This window comes from Sceloporus occidentalis, unplaced genomic scaffold, assembly GCF_023333645.1.
Source record: "Sceloporus occidentalis isolate IW3139 unplaced genomic scaffold, rSceOcc1.0.p SCAF_4, whole genome shotgun sequence".
In the NCBI taxonomy this organism is placed as follows: Eukaryota; Metazoa; Chordata; class Lepidosauria; order Squamata; family Phrynosomatidae; genus Sceloporus; species Sceloporus occidentalis.
Genome location: NW_028316984.1, coordinates 153,744,342 through 153,760,620, shown reverse-complemented (window position 1 = coordinate 153,760,620; position 16,279 = coordinate 153,744,342).

Sequence of the window (16,279 nt, the reverse complement as noted above, 5' to 3'; positions counted from 1 at the left end):
AACATGAATTTTTTCCCCTCAAGAACTGGTAATAATATTCAGACTGCTTATAGACACTGCAGCTGAGCAGGGATGAGAGATGGTGTAAATCCATTAGCAAGGCACCACTTGCCTTCATTTCTGTTTAATATTTCTTTAAGCTATAAAATTGCATTATGTTAATCTAATGTACAGTCCAAATGATAAAAGCAGCTAATGTGATTACCTCTTGCTGTGCTATAAACCTTTCAGTAAAGCCAGCATTCAACTGTTTCTTATGATGGTGGAGTTATGTGCAGCGGATTACATGTTGACAGCCCCTTTTACGTATTGGAACATGTCTAAATGTCACAAGATCTACCTGGGCACTTGGATAAAGCACCTTAAAGAATCCTTTCTCAAATAGCATTAATTTCATAAGCTAGTCCCGGGACACCGTGCATTTGTCTATTAACAAAAACAGAAGTGAAGGTATCAGTTAAGCAAAAAGATAAGGGAGAGTTGATATAGATCTAACATTAAGAATATGGGAAATCCTATTGAGAGAACCAGTGTAACCCAGAAGTGTTCTGGGAAGGAAGGTTTAGATGTCCAGAGCTTTTAATTGTATGCTGTGTTATTTTATGTTGTTGGAATCTGCTTTGATTCCTTTGTGAAAAAGCATAATATAAATATATTTTTATTAATATTATTATTATATATTAAAAGGTGGAGGGAAAAGGTAAGCTATGCCCAGCACTGTAGATTCCTGCTCCTTCAAATGGCATAAATCACTTTGCCCTGCCCTCTTCTCCTTGTTAGGGTTTTCCCAAAATGAGGACAAAGGAGAGACTACCTTTAAAGGATACTACAACTGATGAGATATCCAGGACACTCAACATTGAAGAAAATCCTCTATTTTCCAGTTCAGGTCAACTACTGTAAAGCTAAAGCTAAAGGTAAAGGTAGTCCCTTGAGATGAATGTCTAGACTTAACAGGCTCTAGGGGATGGTGCTCATTTCTGTTACTAAGCCGAAGAGCCACTGTTGTCCAAGGACTGCTTTGGTGGTCATGTGGCCAGCACGATCACACCAAATGCTGTTACCTTAGTGGTGCCTATTTATCAACTAGCATTTGCATGCTTTTAAACCACTAAACTGGCAGAAGCTGGGATTAGTGACAGGAGCTCACCCCATCATGAAGCACCTGGGCCTCAAATTGCCAACCTTCTGATCTTTCAATCATCAGAACTGGCATCATAACTACTAAGCCACCGCACCCCCAACTATTGTTCTAGAGCAAAAAAGGCTGCTTCTACCAGAAGCCAAGATGAAAAGAATTTGAACAAACTGTTTCACCCAAGAATCCCTGGTAAATTTACCAGACATGCCATGAACAACTTGACTGAATGGAAACGGGATAGCAGCTGTCAAGGGTCTGTGCAAACCAAACTATTTTTAAAAATAAGGGGGCCATTCAGACTACCTTTTGTACCGAATTGTAACCTGGATTAAAAGTGAGAAGTTCCCATTGGCACCAGTTTAAACACATCAGAATTAGGGTCTTGCACACTCGATCCAGGGCAAATCCCCCTTAGAGCGGTTTTTCTGAAAGTGGATTATTTCCCTTTTCTTTTTGGAAAACTTGTTTCTTCCCTGCTGCTGGCAAATGTGAACTTGGCCCCGGTCATGATCGAGTCAAGTTCAGGGGAGGGATTTAGGTCAGAGGAAGGGCAGAGGGCAGAACATGCCTCCCCTCTCGCATTGGTCGCTTTGCAAGCGGCATTTTTTTAAATTTCTGTATGTGTGACAGAATATGTGAATGCTTGTGGAAGACGGTTGACAGGGAAGGACAGATGGCATTTTGGGGTTGAAAACGGAGGCAGGGCAAGAAGATCCAAAGAGGAGGGAAGGATAGATGGCATTTTGGGGTGGAAAACGGAGGCAGGGCAAGGAGATCCAAAGAGGAGGGAAGGATCATAGAATCATAGAATTGTAGAGTTGGAAGAGACCGCAAGGGCCATCCAGTCCAACCCCCTGCCATGCAGGAAATCACAATCAAAGCATCCCCGACAGATGGCCATCCAGCGTCTGTTTGAAGACCTCTAAGGAAGGAGACTTCACTACACTCCGAGGGGGTTTGTTCCACTGTTGAGCTGCCCTTACTGTCAGGAAGTTCCTCCTAATGTTGAGGTGGAATCTCTATTCCTGGAGCTTGCATCCATTGCTCCGGATCCTAGTCTCTGGAGCAGCAGAAAACAAGCTTGCTCCCTCATCAATATGACATCCCTTCAAATATTTAAACAGGGCTATCATATCACCTCTTAACCTTCTTTTCTCCAGGCTAAACATCCCCAGCTCCCTAATTCATTCCTCATAAAATGGAGACAGAGCAAGAGGATTGGCAGCCACACTCTCTCAGCCTCAGAGGAAGGCAATGGCAAATCTCCTCATGACCAATCTTGCCAAGAGAACCCCAGGATAGAGTTGCCGTAGGGTTGCCATAATATGAAATGACCCGAAGGCACACAGCACACACACACACCTGGAGGTTTTGAAATTTGATAAGTTGACAGAATATACGAACATTGCTGCTACATTTTTTTTTAAAAAAAGGAGGGGGGGGAAATACCCATGACTTTGGCAAATGGCTGCATGACACATCAGGGAAGTGAATTTGACTGACAACAAGGAGGCTCCATCTTGAAGCGCTCCTTCTGGCAATGTGAACATCAGTGGGGTAAATTGCATCTGAGACATTCAGTCGGGGCAAAGTTTAGTGGGAACTTCTTTCCGAGGAGATTCAGTACCGGATTAGCGAATCTGGACTGGATCTATGCAGGGCAAATGCAGCAGTGAGAATGGGACCACGATCTCTCACTGAAAATAGCCTAATTTCTCACTAACTAGGACTTCCTAGAAAAGCATTTTTAATTCACACAAGGATCTCTAGGTGGCAGGAAAGGAGGAGGATGAAGAAAGCTGGTTAAACAATTGAGCCAATACACATTCAGATTTTACAATGCTATAGAAAATTGTCTAGTGAGAGATCTCTTTCTTCTGTGTCTTTGCTCACTATTGGCTCTGAAGACCTGGATGGCCATGCCTTCTTTTTTTTAAAATTTACAGTATTTCAAAAATCCTATTGCTCCAGCATAAACACCATGTGCTCCCCCTCCCATCAAAGGGGAAAACAGATGAAGGAAAAGTTCTTGTTTCCTGCTGTATGTGTGCTCAAGTTCTCATGTTTTAACAACCAGACCTCTTGAAAAATTGAGCTTTTCACTGAAAACTATCCTGAAATAAAAAGAACTAATATTTTAAGTAATAATAATAAAAAGGTTCTGTTTTTTCTTGAAACTGCTTGGGATATTATGTAAAAAGGAAAATGTCATCTGTTTTTTATTTTTAAATCCAGTAACTTGATCATACAGGACAACAAACAAGAACTTTTCCTCTGTTTTCCCTCTAAATTGGAAACATTGAAGATTATCACACACAGATGGGATAGGGACAGGATCGCTTCTCCATCCTTGTCCTGTCCATAACAATGATTGCATGAAAGTCTTTCATAACATAGCACTAATCCTGTTATTATCCTGTCATTGAAGCCGCATTGCATTAATGCTAACTCCCGTTAATGCAAAATGCCGGGCAATGCCACTTCAGTGATGGGACAATGATAGGACAATGACAGGATCAGCACGATGTCATATGAAAGTCTTTCACGCAATCACTGTCATTCACACTTTCCAACAAGCTAATGTCTGGATAAGTGCGACGTTGTCTGAGAGTCTTTCCTGTGATTGCACAGGAAGGATGGAACAGGGATAGGAAAATGACGTCCCATTCCTCATGTGATAATCTCTATTGTCCTGAATCCTATTTTTAGTTCAGTTGAATCAATGTGATTTCCCCAAGATTGGATTCACAATTCAAAAAATGGCTCAACAGGTCCCTTTTAGTTGGAATGAACCAATTGGATTCTAGCCAATTAAGCGGATTCCTTCAGGACCACAAGACCACACCTTTCTTCAAGGAAAAAAATCTATATGTGTACCAACCAAAGGACAGCTGTACCTGGTAGATATAAACAGGGAAAGATTTTAAAAACAGGAGTGATGGACTACATCTGGTGCCATCTGGCCATGAAGGGAGAGATGCAGGCCCAGCTCCATTGGGCCTGGCCTAGATTAAGAAGCAGAGCCCTCCCTCCAGTCCATCTGCCTTGGTCCAGGCCTCAGAGGGAGAGAAGAACTGCTGGACCTGATCCCCTTCTCCACCACTAATGGGGGGGCATGTGGACATTGCATCTGTCTCCCTGTTTCTTGGGCTAAGAAAGAGGCTTCTGCTTCTTTTGGTCTCCCAGTCTGGCTGTGGTGCATACTCCCTTCCCTCATGCCCCCAGCTACACTGTAAATAAAATAATAATAAATAATAAAATAAAAATAAAATACCTTAAACTCTTAATAACCACCTCAGTTCTCTTTTGATGCTACACTTTCTTTCTTTCACCCCATGCCACCCACTCATCAGGAAGGGAAGGGTGCTGGGAGAATGTTGATCTTTAGGTGCCACCACCTCTCTTCTGTCATCCCAACCAGTGGTTCCCCTCATTTTTTTTTATTAAGGATTCTGTATAGTCTGGTATGAGAAGATGTCCTTCCTGGCCACCAAGTAACTACTGTAGTCAAACAACCCATCCATCTAATGCCGTGGAAGAAATAATAATCTAGTTGTAAAGCATCCTCATCTATAGTGAGGACTGTCCCCTATGCTGTTCAACATATACATGAAACTGCTGGGAGAGGTTGTCCAGAGTTTTGGGGTGTGGTGTCATCAATATGCATATGACACTCAACTCTACTACTCCTTTCTACCACAATCCAAGGAGGCTGTCCTGGTCCTAAACCAGTGTCTGTCTTCAGGAATGGACTGGATGAGGGCAAACAAGTTGAAACTTAATCCAGACAAGACAGAGGTGCTCATGGTCAGTTGGAAGGCAGATCAGGGAATAGTGATCCAGCCTGTGTTAAATAGGGTCACACTCTCCCTGAAGACACAGCTTCGCAGTTTGGGGGTACACTAGGATTCAGCTTTTAACCTGGAGGCCAGGGCTCTGCTGTGACCAAGAGTGCTTTTGCACATTTAAAACTTGTGCGCCAGCTGTACCCGTTCCTTGAGAAGCCAGATCTGGCTACAGTGGTACATGTCTTGGTTACATCATGTTTGGACTACTGTAATTGGCTCTACATGGGGCTGCCTTTGAAAAGTGTTCAGAAAATTCAGCTGGTTCAAAGAACTGCTGCCAGGCTGTTAAGAGGAGCAGATCACAGAGATCATACAATGCCCTTGTTGAAACAGCTTCATTGGCTGCCAGTTTGTTTCCGGGCACAATTCAAGGTGCTGGTTATTACCTATAAAGCCCTGCATGGCTCAGGTCCACACTATTTGGCAGACCGTTTCTCCTGATATGAACTGGCCCGGACTCTGAGATCCTCTGGAGAAGCCCTTCTCTCCGTCCCAACACCATCACAAACACGGCTAGTGGGGATGCGAGAGAGGGCCTTCTTGGTGACTGCCCATAGACTCTGGAACTCCCTGGCCATGGAGATCATAACGGCTCCCTCCTTGATGGCCTTCTACCGGCAGGTGAAGAACTACCTGTGCACATAGGCATTTAAGGAATTGCTATAAGGATAGGCTGGGATGTTGGACCATTTTAAAATTTATTACAGATTTGTTTCCCTCTTATTTATAGTTTTATTTTTTTAATGTTTTATTCTTTTAATAACTATCTGTTTTAATATTGTAGTAATTTAATTCCTTTTTAATGTACTTATTATTATTTATTTTAAAATTAAATTAATTTTTTAATGTTTTTAATTGTACTGTTTTTAATGTTGTGAAGCTGTTCTGAATCCCAGTCCTAGGAAAAGAGCGGGATACAAATAAATAAATAAAGTGAGATCAGCGAGCTGAAGCAACACCTGGCAGCCTGTAAAACATGTTTTGTTCTAATTACATCTGCATTATTGTCTCTGAGAAACATGATTTTTGTAATGATTAGTTGCCTAGAATTAATCCAATCAGGCAGCCAGAAACTTAAAGGAAAGCTATCCAAATTGATTACTTTGTTCTATCTCATCCCAAATCCACCCAAAGAGATTGTCTCCTTTTGATCCTAGTCTGAATCTTATAAGAATCTTTGAGACAAATTTTCCAGCACTTTTTATGATCACAAGACTCAGTGTGGATGGGCTTTCTATCATCCAGCTCTAAATCCTCTTTGGGATTTGCTATGCTCACAGCCTATTTCTCATTCTTCTTCTCAGCACTCTCCCTTTCTTAGTATAGTGCACATCTCATATTTCAACAACCAAAATTCTCCCTTCACTTGCACAATCCTACTCTTCAAACAAACCTGCTATACAATATATTCAGATAGAACTTCACCTCCTGTGAAACTTCTGTTGTAACATTAGTTCAGTGAAAACACAGATTAAGATCACGCTACTGCCCAGACTGCAATGATCTCTTATGGGTCTTTCACAATATCAGCGAGCATGCATACTCACTCAGTGAACAAATTAGGAGTGTAGGGAATTCTCTAAGAGTACTTCAGGTCTTGAACTAAGCACAGCCACACACAGCTTTTCATCCTTGTATCCTTCCCCTAAGCATCCTTGCCTATCTTTGTTATTTTTTGTGGAGGAACCAGGATCCAAGGAGAAACTCTCTTGCAGAGCTGGCTATAACAAAATTCATTTTTGAACTGTATAATGAGGCTTCCTCAATGAATTGATGTCTACTATACCTAATGTGTATGTTGCATGAAGGGACCTCAAGGTCTTCTCACCAATGCCATTGTCACTTGAAGCAAGAGACTTTATTGCACCTAACTTCCAAGACCCACCTTGTCATTTCCTTATCATTTTTCCTGTATATTCTATGGCTCATAATGCCCAGATTCTATCTTTTCTTGTTCTGTCATAACTGTTAGGAATAACGTCATTGTGCCAATAAAACTAACTTGCTGTTTAATGGTTAGAGACATCTTCAATTCCTTTTGAAACTTACTGGGGCCTTCTGGCCATGAAGCATATAATAAACACAAGAAGTTAAGCTCAGATAGTTGTGGATATTGTTATCTTTGGGGGAGCAGAGCACAAATATACTATACCTACTATGTTTACAAATGTGTAAAAACTTCATTGGACCTCCCACACTAAACAGTTATAGCACTATGATTCCACTTTAACTGCCATGGCTTCATCCTGGGGTGTGTAGTTAAGTGAGGTAGCTCTGTGTCTGAGTATTATAAATACCACTTTCCAAATTCCAGGATTGTACAGGGTAGAATCAGAACACTTAAAGTGGAATCATAGTGCTGTAATTGTGTTGTGTTGAGGTTTTTAAGCAGAGGCTGGATGGCCATCTGTTGGGAGTGCTTTGATTGTATATTCCTGCAAGGCAAGGGACTGGACTTGATGACCTAATAGTCTCATCCAACTCTATGATGCCATGATTCTATGGGTCTATGAATGGGCCCAAGCTAATGAACCTGAATCCAATTGTTAGTCCAAACTACAGTGGGCCCAATGGATCAATGGGATTTACTTACCATTCAATAATTGATTCAGTGGATCTGACTAACTGAAAGGTGAGCTACAAGCATAACTAAGGGAAAAAAATAAACCACTGTATAAACAAATAAATAAGCAAGCAACACACAATAAAAGTGTCATAATTATAATAGACTTGAAATTGAAAAAAGCACAAGAAGACCTATACATCATATAGTTCTGTGTTTCTCTCTCTGTGAGTGTAAGGTGGGATCTTCATCACCCAAAGAATTTATTTGCAATGAATTTCAATTTTTGTGCAACTTATGCATTTATGGAATACAGTATGCAGTGCTGATCATTTGGACTTGCAGTTCTGGCTAACCTGGCCGTCTGGTAATTTAATTATACCTCTGCTAGAATCACAGTGATTGCTAACAATTTGAAACCTTAAGCATTTTGTTGCTTTTTTATCCCCTCATTCCTGTAAGCACTCTGGTGTTACATGTTTCAATAACGCCAGAGACTGCTCTATTGGGTTGCCATGGCAATGCAAGTTTTCACGTACGGTTACCTTCACTTTATACTGCATTGGGATGGCTCTTGAGCTCTCTACAGCTGTCTCACATAGCCAGGTTACATGTATATGGTATACTGTACTTGCTAACCTGACTCTCACATTTAGTTCAACTCAGTTAGCATTTGCTAGGATTATTTCAATGGGGACTTGCAGCATCAAAGGGGAAATCTGTGAGACTGCACCAGTAACAGCACTGAATATTCTGAACATGTGTTTATGTTTTAAAGAGATAATGTTGCTAATAAAAGTGCAGAAACAGAGCTTGATGTGCAGGGAAATTCTTGCATATAAAGAGAATGCTGCTTTCCAGTCCCCAAAGAGTGGCCATCCTTCTAAAATGGGAAGATTAACAGCTTAGGGTCCTGGTGGAGAAGACAGAGGCTTCACTGCCGGTGCTGACAGAGCAGCAATAATTTCTCCTTCTCCTTTAGTGCCTGCTCTAGTCAGTCTGACATAAGGTCAAAGCTTCTTTGATTTACTTCTAAAGTGAACTTCCATTGTTAATAGTGGCTTCCCAACTGATGGCATAAGGAAGCTCACCCTTCATGCTTTCCTAAACAGTCTTCCTTGAAAGTGAAAGGAATAGGCAACTACAATCCACTTCCAAGAAAGCAAGTCCACAGCACATATTCCAACTGGAATGAGTCCAGTCCTAAAGCCCAAGGCCATTTCACACATCACCCAGATGCAAAACAGAAGTTGCCATCAAGTGTATATTGAAAGTCGTTAATGATATGGCTTCCCCCATTTAGTTTCGAAATGTTGTTTTATCAGTTTCAATCCCCCAAATGGCCATTGCCTGATTGGGGGTTTCAGGAAGATGTAGCCCCCAAAGGAACTTTCTAAATTCTGTTCACACATTAGCATTGCCTACATCTCTTGAACACCAGGGGGAATGGTGTTATGAAACTGGGCTGCATTGTGAAGTCTTTTTATATGATTCAGTGATTCTGATGAGGCCAATGGGTTGATAAGGCCCAAATAAAGCATTCAGAGAATGCATGAGAGGTCAAAGGGCAAAACAGGCTAGCCCTGACCCTGTGGTTATGCCATTCAGTGTCCATGAATTTGGTGCACACAATGCTTGTATCCATATACTTTTATATTTACAAAGAATGTGTGTAAGAAGAAGTCATAGAAAAAATGGACTCAAGATAATGTCAGAAGATATGGTTTAGTCTTTTAACATTACTTTTAAAATTGTGAAGAGGCCCAGAGTCAGGTTATCTCTAAGACAAATCTGAGCTGCATGGTTTTTGAAATATGAAATGTCTAATAATATTTAGCTGTATTCCTGTACCCACCAATGGCACTACCTTTCTTTGCTGGTGAGATAGCCTGTTCCTATGAGACAGGAGGCTATGCTGATGGTAGCTGAAGCCCCAGGAAAGCCCATAAACGGCAGGGGGAAAAACAGAGAAAGAGGACAGAAGATGGAAGACTGAGGAGGAAGTGGTGGAGTGCACCACATTAATCTCTCCAACACTCTTGTAGTTTCTTTGTAATGGAATTTCATTCTCTGAGTCTTACTCACTTTCTAATTCAGAAGGATACACATTTTTCATGCTACTGTGTTTTAAGCTCATCAGCAGAGATGACTGATAGTGAATGTTTTTAGAATCATGGAATCACAGAGTTGGAAGGGACCACAAGGGCCATCCTGTCTATGCAGGAAAACACATACAAAGCATTCCCTACAGATGGCCATCCAGCCTCTCTTTAAAAACCTTCAAAGAAGTAGACTCAACTACACTCTGAGGCAATGTGTTCCACTGTCAAACAGTTTGTCGTAATGTTTAGGTAGAATCTCTTTTCCTGTAGCTTAAATCAATTGCTCCTTGTCCTAGTCTCTGGAGCAGCAAAAAACAAAAAAACAAACTTGCTTCATCTTTGACATGACATCCCTTCAAATATTTAAAATATTTAAACCAGGCTATCATATCACCTCTTAACCTTCTGTTCTTCAGCCTAAACATACCTTGCTCCCTAAGTCTCTCATCATAGGGCATGGTTTCCAGACCTTTCACCATTTTAGTCGCCATCCTTTGAACATGTTTTGCAGCTTGTCCACATCCATTTTGCATTGTGGTGCCCAGAACTGGACATAGTATTCCAGGTAAGGTCTGACCAAGGTAGAATACAGTGGTACTATTACTTCCCTTGATCTAGATGCTATATTTCTATTGATGCCACCTAGAATCTCATTGGCTATTTAGCAGATGCATCACACTATTGACTTATGTTCAGCTTGTGGTCTAGTAAGTCTTCTAAATCCCTAGAATCATAGAATCATAGAGTTGGAAGAGACCGCAAGGGCCATCCAGTCCAACCCCCTGCCGTGCAGGAAATCCAGATCAAAGCATCGCCGACAGATGGCCATCCAGCCTCCGTTTGAAGACCTCCAAGGAGGGAGGCTCCACGACACTTCGAGGGAGTTTGTTCCACTGTCGAACAGCCCTTACTGTCAGGAAATTCCTCCTATACATGCACTGTCATGCACTGTCCTCAAGGCAGGTGTCATCCATCCTATATCTTTATATTTCATTTTTCCTGCCTTATTACCCAGTTTCCCCAATCTCCACGTACCAAGAAGTGGGCTCTACAATTCCATAGCAGATGGTGGTCTGTCTCCCTGTCACACGGGAAGCAGCTGAATGCCATTCCCACCACTATGAGTGAGCAAACAGATAAAACAAAGGCAGAAGCATGATTCTTGTTGCAGTTCCCCCACGTACTGGAGATTACTGTTGCCAGGACCATCAGTTGGCTGCTTCCCAATTGACAGGGGAATAGACACCAGTCAATCAGAGTGGCTGTGTCCTGATAAAGAGAGATTAGGGTAACTTCCATGCTCCCTATGTAGCCTTAGGGATTATGTAGGAATTATGAATCCATAACAGTCAGAAGTGTGTCGCTCTAGGTTACACCTTTGCAACAGGCATAGAGGACTCTGGCCAACATAAGCCTGAAAAATCTGTCAAAAATTGTGATGTAAAGTCCTATGGAACTTTAGCACTCAAACTAACATGCAAATAGAACATAACATGCCAGGCATAACCACTATTGGTAAAATAAAGGCTTGGTTTATAAAAATGGAGATCCCAGGAGACAAAAGAATTATGACAAAGGCTGCATCCACACTACAGAAATAATCCAGTTTCACAACACTTTAACTGTATGGTTCAATACTGTGGAGTTCTGGAAACTGTAGCTTTGTTAGGCATTTAGCCTTATTTGTCAGAGCACTCTGATGCCACAATAAAGTACATTCCCTGAATCCCATAACACTGAGTGATGGCAGTTAAAGTGATGTGAAACTGGATTATTTCTGCAGTGTGGAAACAGCCAAGGAGAGGGAAAGGTTTCTGAAACATTGAGACTTACAAATACAGGCGGTATCCAGACCGGTGCAAAGCACCGCCCTGGATACGTGCTAGGGTTGCCTCGGGGTGTCCTTGACAGACTTCCCGCAACCCTAGCATGTAACCATGGCATTGTAATGGCGGCGCCCTGTATACATGGGCACTGCCATTACAACATCACGGCAGCCCCGAGGAGCTCCCATTTTGGAGTTCCTTCCGCCGTGTGTATCACTGGCGTGGCCTTCAAACAGCCGCGCCAGCGATACAGAGAGAAAGGGGCCGAGTGGCCCCTTTCTCCCTTTCCCTGCTGCTGTCGGGTTGTCCTTGGGGCATAAAGCCCCAAGGACACCCCTTTCCAGGCCACAGGGAAGCAGCATTTTTCCGCTTCCCCAAGGCCAGGAAAAGCGGTGGATCAGGGCCTTCGGGGCTGCTGCTCTGGCAGCTGAGGCCCCGATCCATCGGGTAAAGGGGTGGGTACAGGCTGCCCCAAAGGGGCAGTCTGTATCCAGCCAGAGATAGTCTGGAAAAAGAAAAAACAACAACTGTGGTCTCAGTAGTGATAGGTGTTTTAATTGTCAGACAAATGGACTGACAAGACATTTGAATGAATGAATGAACTCACCATAGAAAGAACAGTTCTATGGTACAGAACATTACACATTGGACTGGATGGTCCTTGTAGTCTCTTTCAACCCTATGCCTGATTCTATGATTGTATGAAACAGCAACACTGCTTGGAAAGTGCCACCTTATCTGATGTTACCCACTGGTTCCTAAATTCTTAGACAGAATCCAAATCACTGATGGTCCAAAACTCCATTTGGGAACACCTGGGGTAGACTGTGAAATCATAATAGCAGCAGCAGCAGCAGCAGCAATCTTGTTTGCTATTATGGCATATAGTGCTCAATAAGGTTATTCACTGTTGTCCCCCCCCCCCCCATAGCTTCCATATCATTTCAGTCTATGTCCAGAGTCAAATCCATCCTCAAAAATGTTAAGCAGCTTTAAAACCATTGATTTCAATGGATGACTTAAGCAAGTGCTTAGCTCTCTCCCACTGAAGATCAATGGGACTTACATGTGCTTAGCTTTAGCTGGATTGAGGCCACAGTTTGAAACGTCAGATGAACACTTTTCAATATCTTCTTAATGATGATTAATTTCTTTGATATTCATTCTAGTAGCAGTAATCATGATGAATTCATTTAGCACAAATGTGGACAGAACATTTCAATTCCTTTAGCATTTCAGGAGAACCCATTTTAAATGAATAATTGGAGAATAATGAATAATGGAATGGAAGGAAGTTAGCATGTCAGCCATAAATTGTACAATAAAATAGCATAGTCTCTGAGCACTTCAGCATAATGCAATTTTAATGAATGGTAGATCCACCTAGATGCAAGTAGAGTGTTAATCTATGGTACCTCCATATAGGAATAGATTTTAACAAAATAAAAAGAAAAGAAAATTAAATCTTCAGATTCTTCTCTATGTTTTTCTACTTCCAGTAAGTTTCACTGGCATAACAGACCAATAACTAAAAAAGTATTGCACTGTGGCCTTTCAAATGTTCTTGGACGACAATACCGATCAGTCCCAGCCAATATACATAGTGGCAATGGAAGATGTGAAATGCAGAACAACAACAGTCTGAAGAGCCATGCATTCTCCACATCTCGTATAGGCTATGAAATGAAGGACTGTCTAAAAACCAGGCAACAGTCTCTTTATTTCTAAGGACAATTGGACACACACAGCTAGCAGGATGGATGGTGGTCAAAACATAGCCTCCAACTGTCTTGATTTGGAATAGACAGTTCTGGTTAATCTGTTATCTTCCTACTTTTGCAGCTGCTTTCCAGTTGCCCCAGTTTTTATTTCTTTTCCACTTTCCCTCTTTGTCCTCAGTTTATTTCCACTGCTGCAAACTGAGTTCAAAGTACAAAAATAGTTTGAATTTAACTAAGCAGGGAAGAAACATGAGGAGTGGGTGGAATCTTGCCCTTCTCAGTAGACTCAGGCAAAAGCAAACCCCTGCTGCCTTTCCTGTGTTGATCCTCATGAATATCTTTTTTTCCATCTTGCCCACACTCATGTTGCTGGCCACACACGTGTCCCATGTTGGGCCATGGTACTGGAAAGCATATTGTTAGTTTATTTATTAAATTTATAACATACTTTTACATATATATAGGGGGAAATCAAGGCCGTTTATATTCCCCTGAATGTGTACTTCTGAAGTTGCTTCTGGTAAAGCTAAAAAAGTGGAGATCAAAAAGACAATACAAGCCTCCATCTATCAACCAGAGTTCCATTGATTCAGGTACTTGTGGAGCTTTCTCAGATACTACAGTCCATGGATGTCTTGACAAATGATGCTGTTGCAGAGGATGGATCAAGTGTGAACTGTGGGCTTCATGTAGCACCCTAGGCCTTTTTTGAGAGATTCTCAGCCCTTCCTCCCACTCCTTTTAAAATCTTCTACTTTTGGTTTTTAGATCCTGGTTTTAGAAAGACCTCTCCTGGGCCTAAAAGGAATCAGGGTGTGGACGAAAAAGGTAAATTGCCCTTGAGACCACTGGGACAATGGAGAGCTATTTTAGCAAAATGAATTCAGCAAAATAAAATGCTTAAAAATAGAGTGGAAGCCTGAACAGCTGTATTCAATCAAAAGACCTATGGGGGGAGGGGGGCAATACAGCCTTTCCAAAACCTAACAGTTGCCTATCCAAGTTGTTTGCAGTTTCTTGGGCCAGAATATAACTTAGGCTGCATCTACACTGCAGAAATAATTTGGTTTGACACCATTTTAACTACCCTGGCTCACTGCTATGGAATTCTGGGAACTGTACAATTCCCAGAATCCCATAGGATTGAGCCAGGGTGGTTAAAGCAGTGTCAAAGTGGACTATTTCTGCAGTGTAGATGCCCATTTTTGTCAGTCTGTGCTTTACAGATTACAGCAAAGCTTTTAATTGCATTAATCACCACCAACAATGGCTAGCTCCAGAGAAAAATAGGGGTTCCACAACATCTGATTATTCTGACTATTCTGTGTAATCAATACTTGGAGCAATGGGCTACTGTGAGGACACAATACAGAGAAATGGACAAATGGTTTCCAATTGGCAAGGGGTTCAGAAAAGCATTTTGCATTTTTCATGCCACCTTTTTAATTTATAGGTAGAAAATATCATACCTAAATTAGGATTAGACTCAGAGGAAGGCACTGTGAAAACTAGGTAGTGAGAAGGACATCAGCAATTGAGATATACATATGACATTATACTCCTAGCAGAATATAAAGCAAAGACTTGAGATTATTACTGAAGCAAGTTAAGGAAGAAAGTGCAAAAAATAGGGTTACATCTGAATTTTAAGACAACAAAAATAATGACCATCAATTATTTATATAATTTAAAAGTGAATGATTAAGATAATGATATGATGGGGGATCTGATGAAGCTGCCAGGGGTGGTCTAAAGTGGGAACATTAGCAATAACAAGAATAACATCAGAAAAGTCTTCCTCATTGAGACATTTGCAGCCCTTTGAGTGTATCTATGATATACAATTATAGCAATTTGACACCTTACTAGTCATGGCTCCATCCTACATAATCCTAGGATTTGTAGCTAGCTGACATATGTAGAATTTTTTGTTACAGGAATCTAGTGCAGCCCAATGAATGAAGCCTCTCTAGCAAGGAATTTCTAAGTATTTGGCCAGCCTACAAATTCCAGAATTCCATTGGGTGAAGCTATGACAGCCATGGAAGATTTATATTCACAATTATTCCATGAATGTAAATGGTGAAAAATCTCCATATTCCCTTTGACATACGCTATTGAACATGTGTATGTGTGAATATTCAACAAATATTCAGTAAACATTTGACATTCATTATCAGCATTTATGAGCCAGTGTGACATAGTGGTCTGAATGCTGGACTATGACTCTGAAGACCAGGGTTTGATTCCCCTGTAGGCCATAAAACCCACTGGGTAACCTTGGGCAAGTCACATGCTCTCAGCTTCAGGGGAAAGCAATTCTATATTGGTAAGCTTCTTCTGAACAAACCTTGCCAAGAAAATCCCATGATAGGTTTGCTTTGGGGTTACCATAAGTCAGAAATGACTTGAAGGCACACCACAACATATCAGCTTCTTCCACAGCAGTTAGCATTTTATGGTATCTGAAAAATTAACACTGTTTGGTGGACAAATGCCATTTGATAGAATACAGTAGCAACCAGTCCTTGACGACATGAGAATTGAGTTGAAGTCAATTTTAGAACATGGTCCCAACACCAATTAATAAAAAACAAAACAAAATAAAACCATTGTATATACAGAATTAGCACCAAAAATTGAAGTTTGAAATCTTATGTGACACTTTTTACACTGAAGTTCAAAACATCAAATTTCAACACTCAATTTCAAGATTTATGAAATTAAAATTTAAAGATTTTCCTTTATTTCTGTTTTGTGTATGTTTGTAGCAACCTGTCCTTTGTCTAAGTCTTACCTGCTTCTAATATATGATGACCTCTTACACCAACATCTCTTTCACAAATAATCACAGAGAATTTATCTCTGGTTGGCCAGGAGATAACTAATGGGTCTCAGTACAAAAGAAAATAGAAGCTGTGATTTCATAAGGATTCCTGGAGATTAATGCTATTTTATGTTATTGTAATTCCACTGCACATGTAACAAAAATGCTACAGGGTCTACACAGTTTAAATGTTGCCATGGCAATGAGATGTTTCTTGTTTTATTGAAAACTATGTCTAAAATTGATACCCA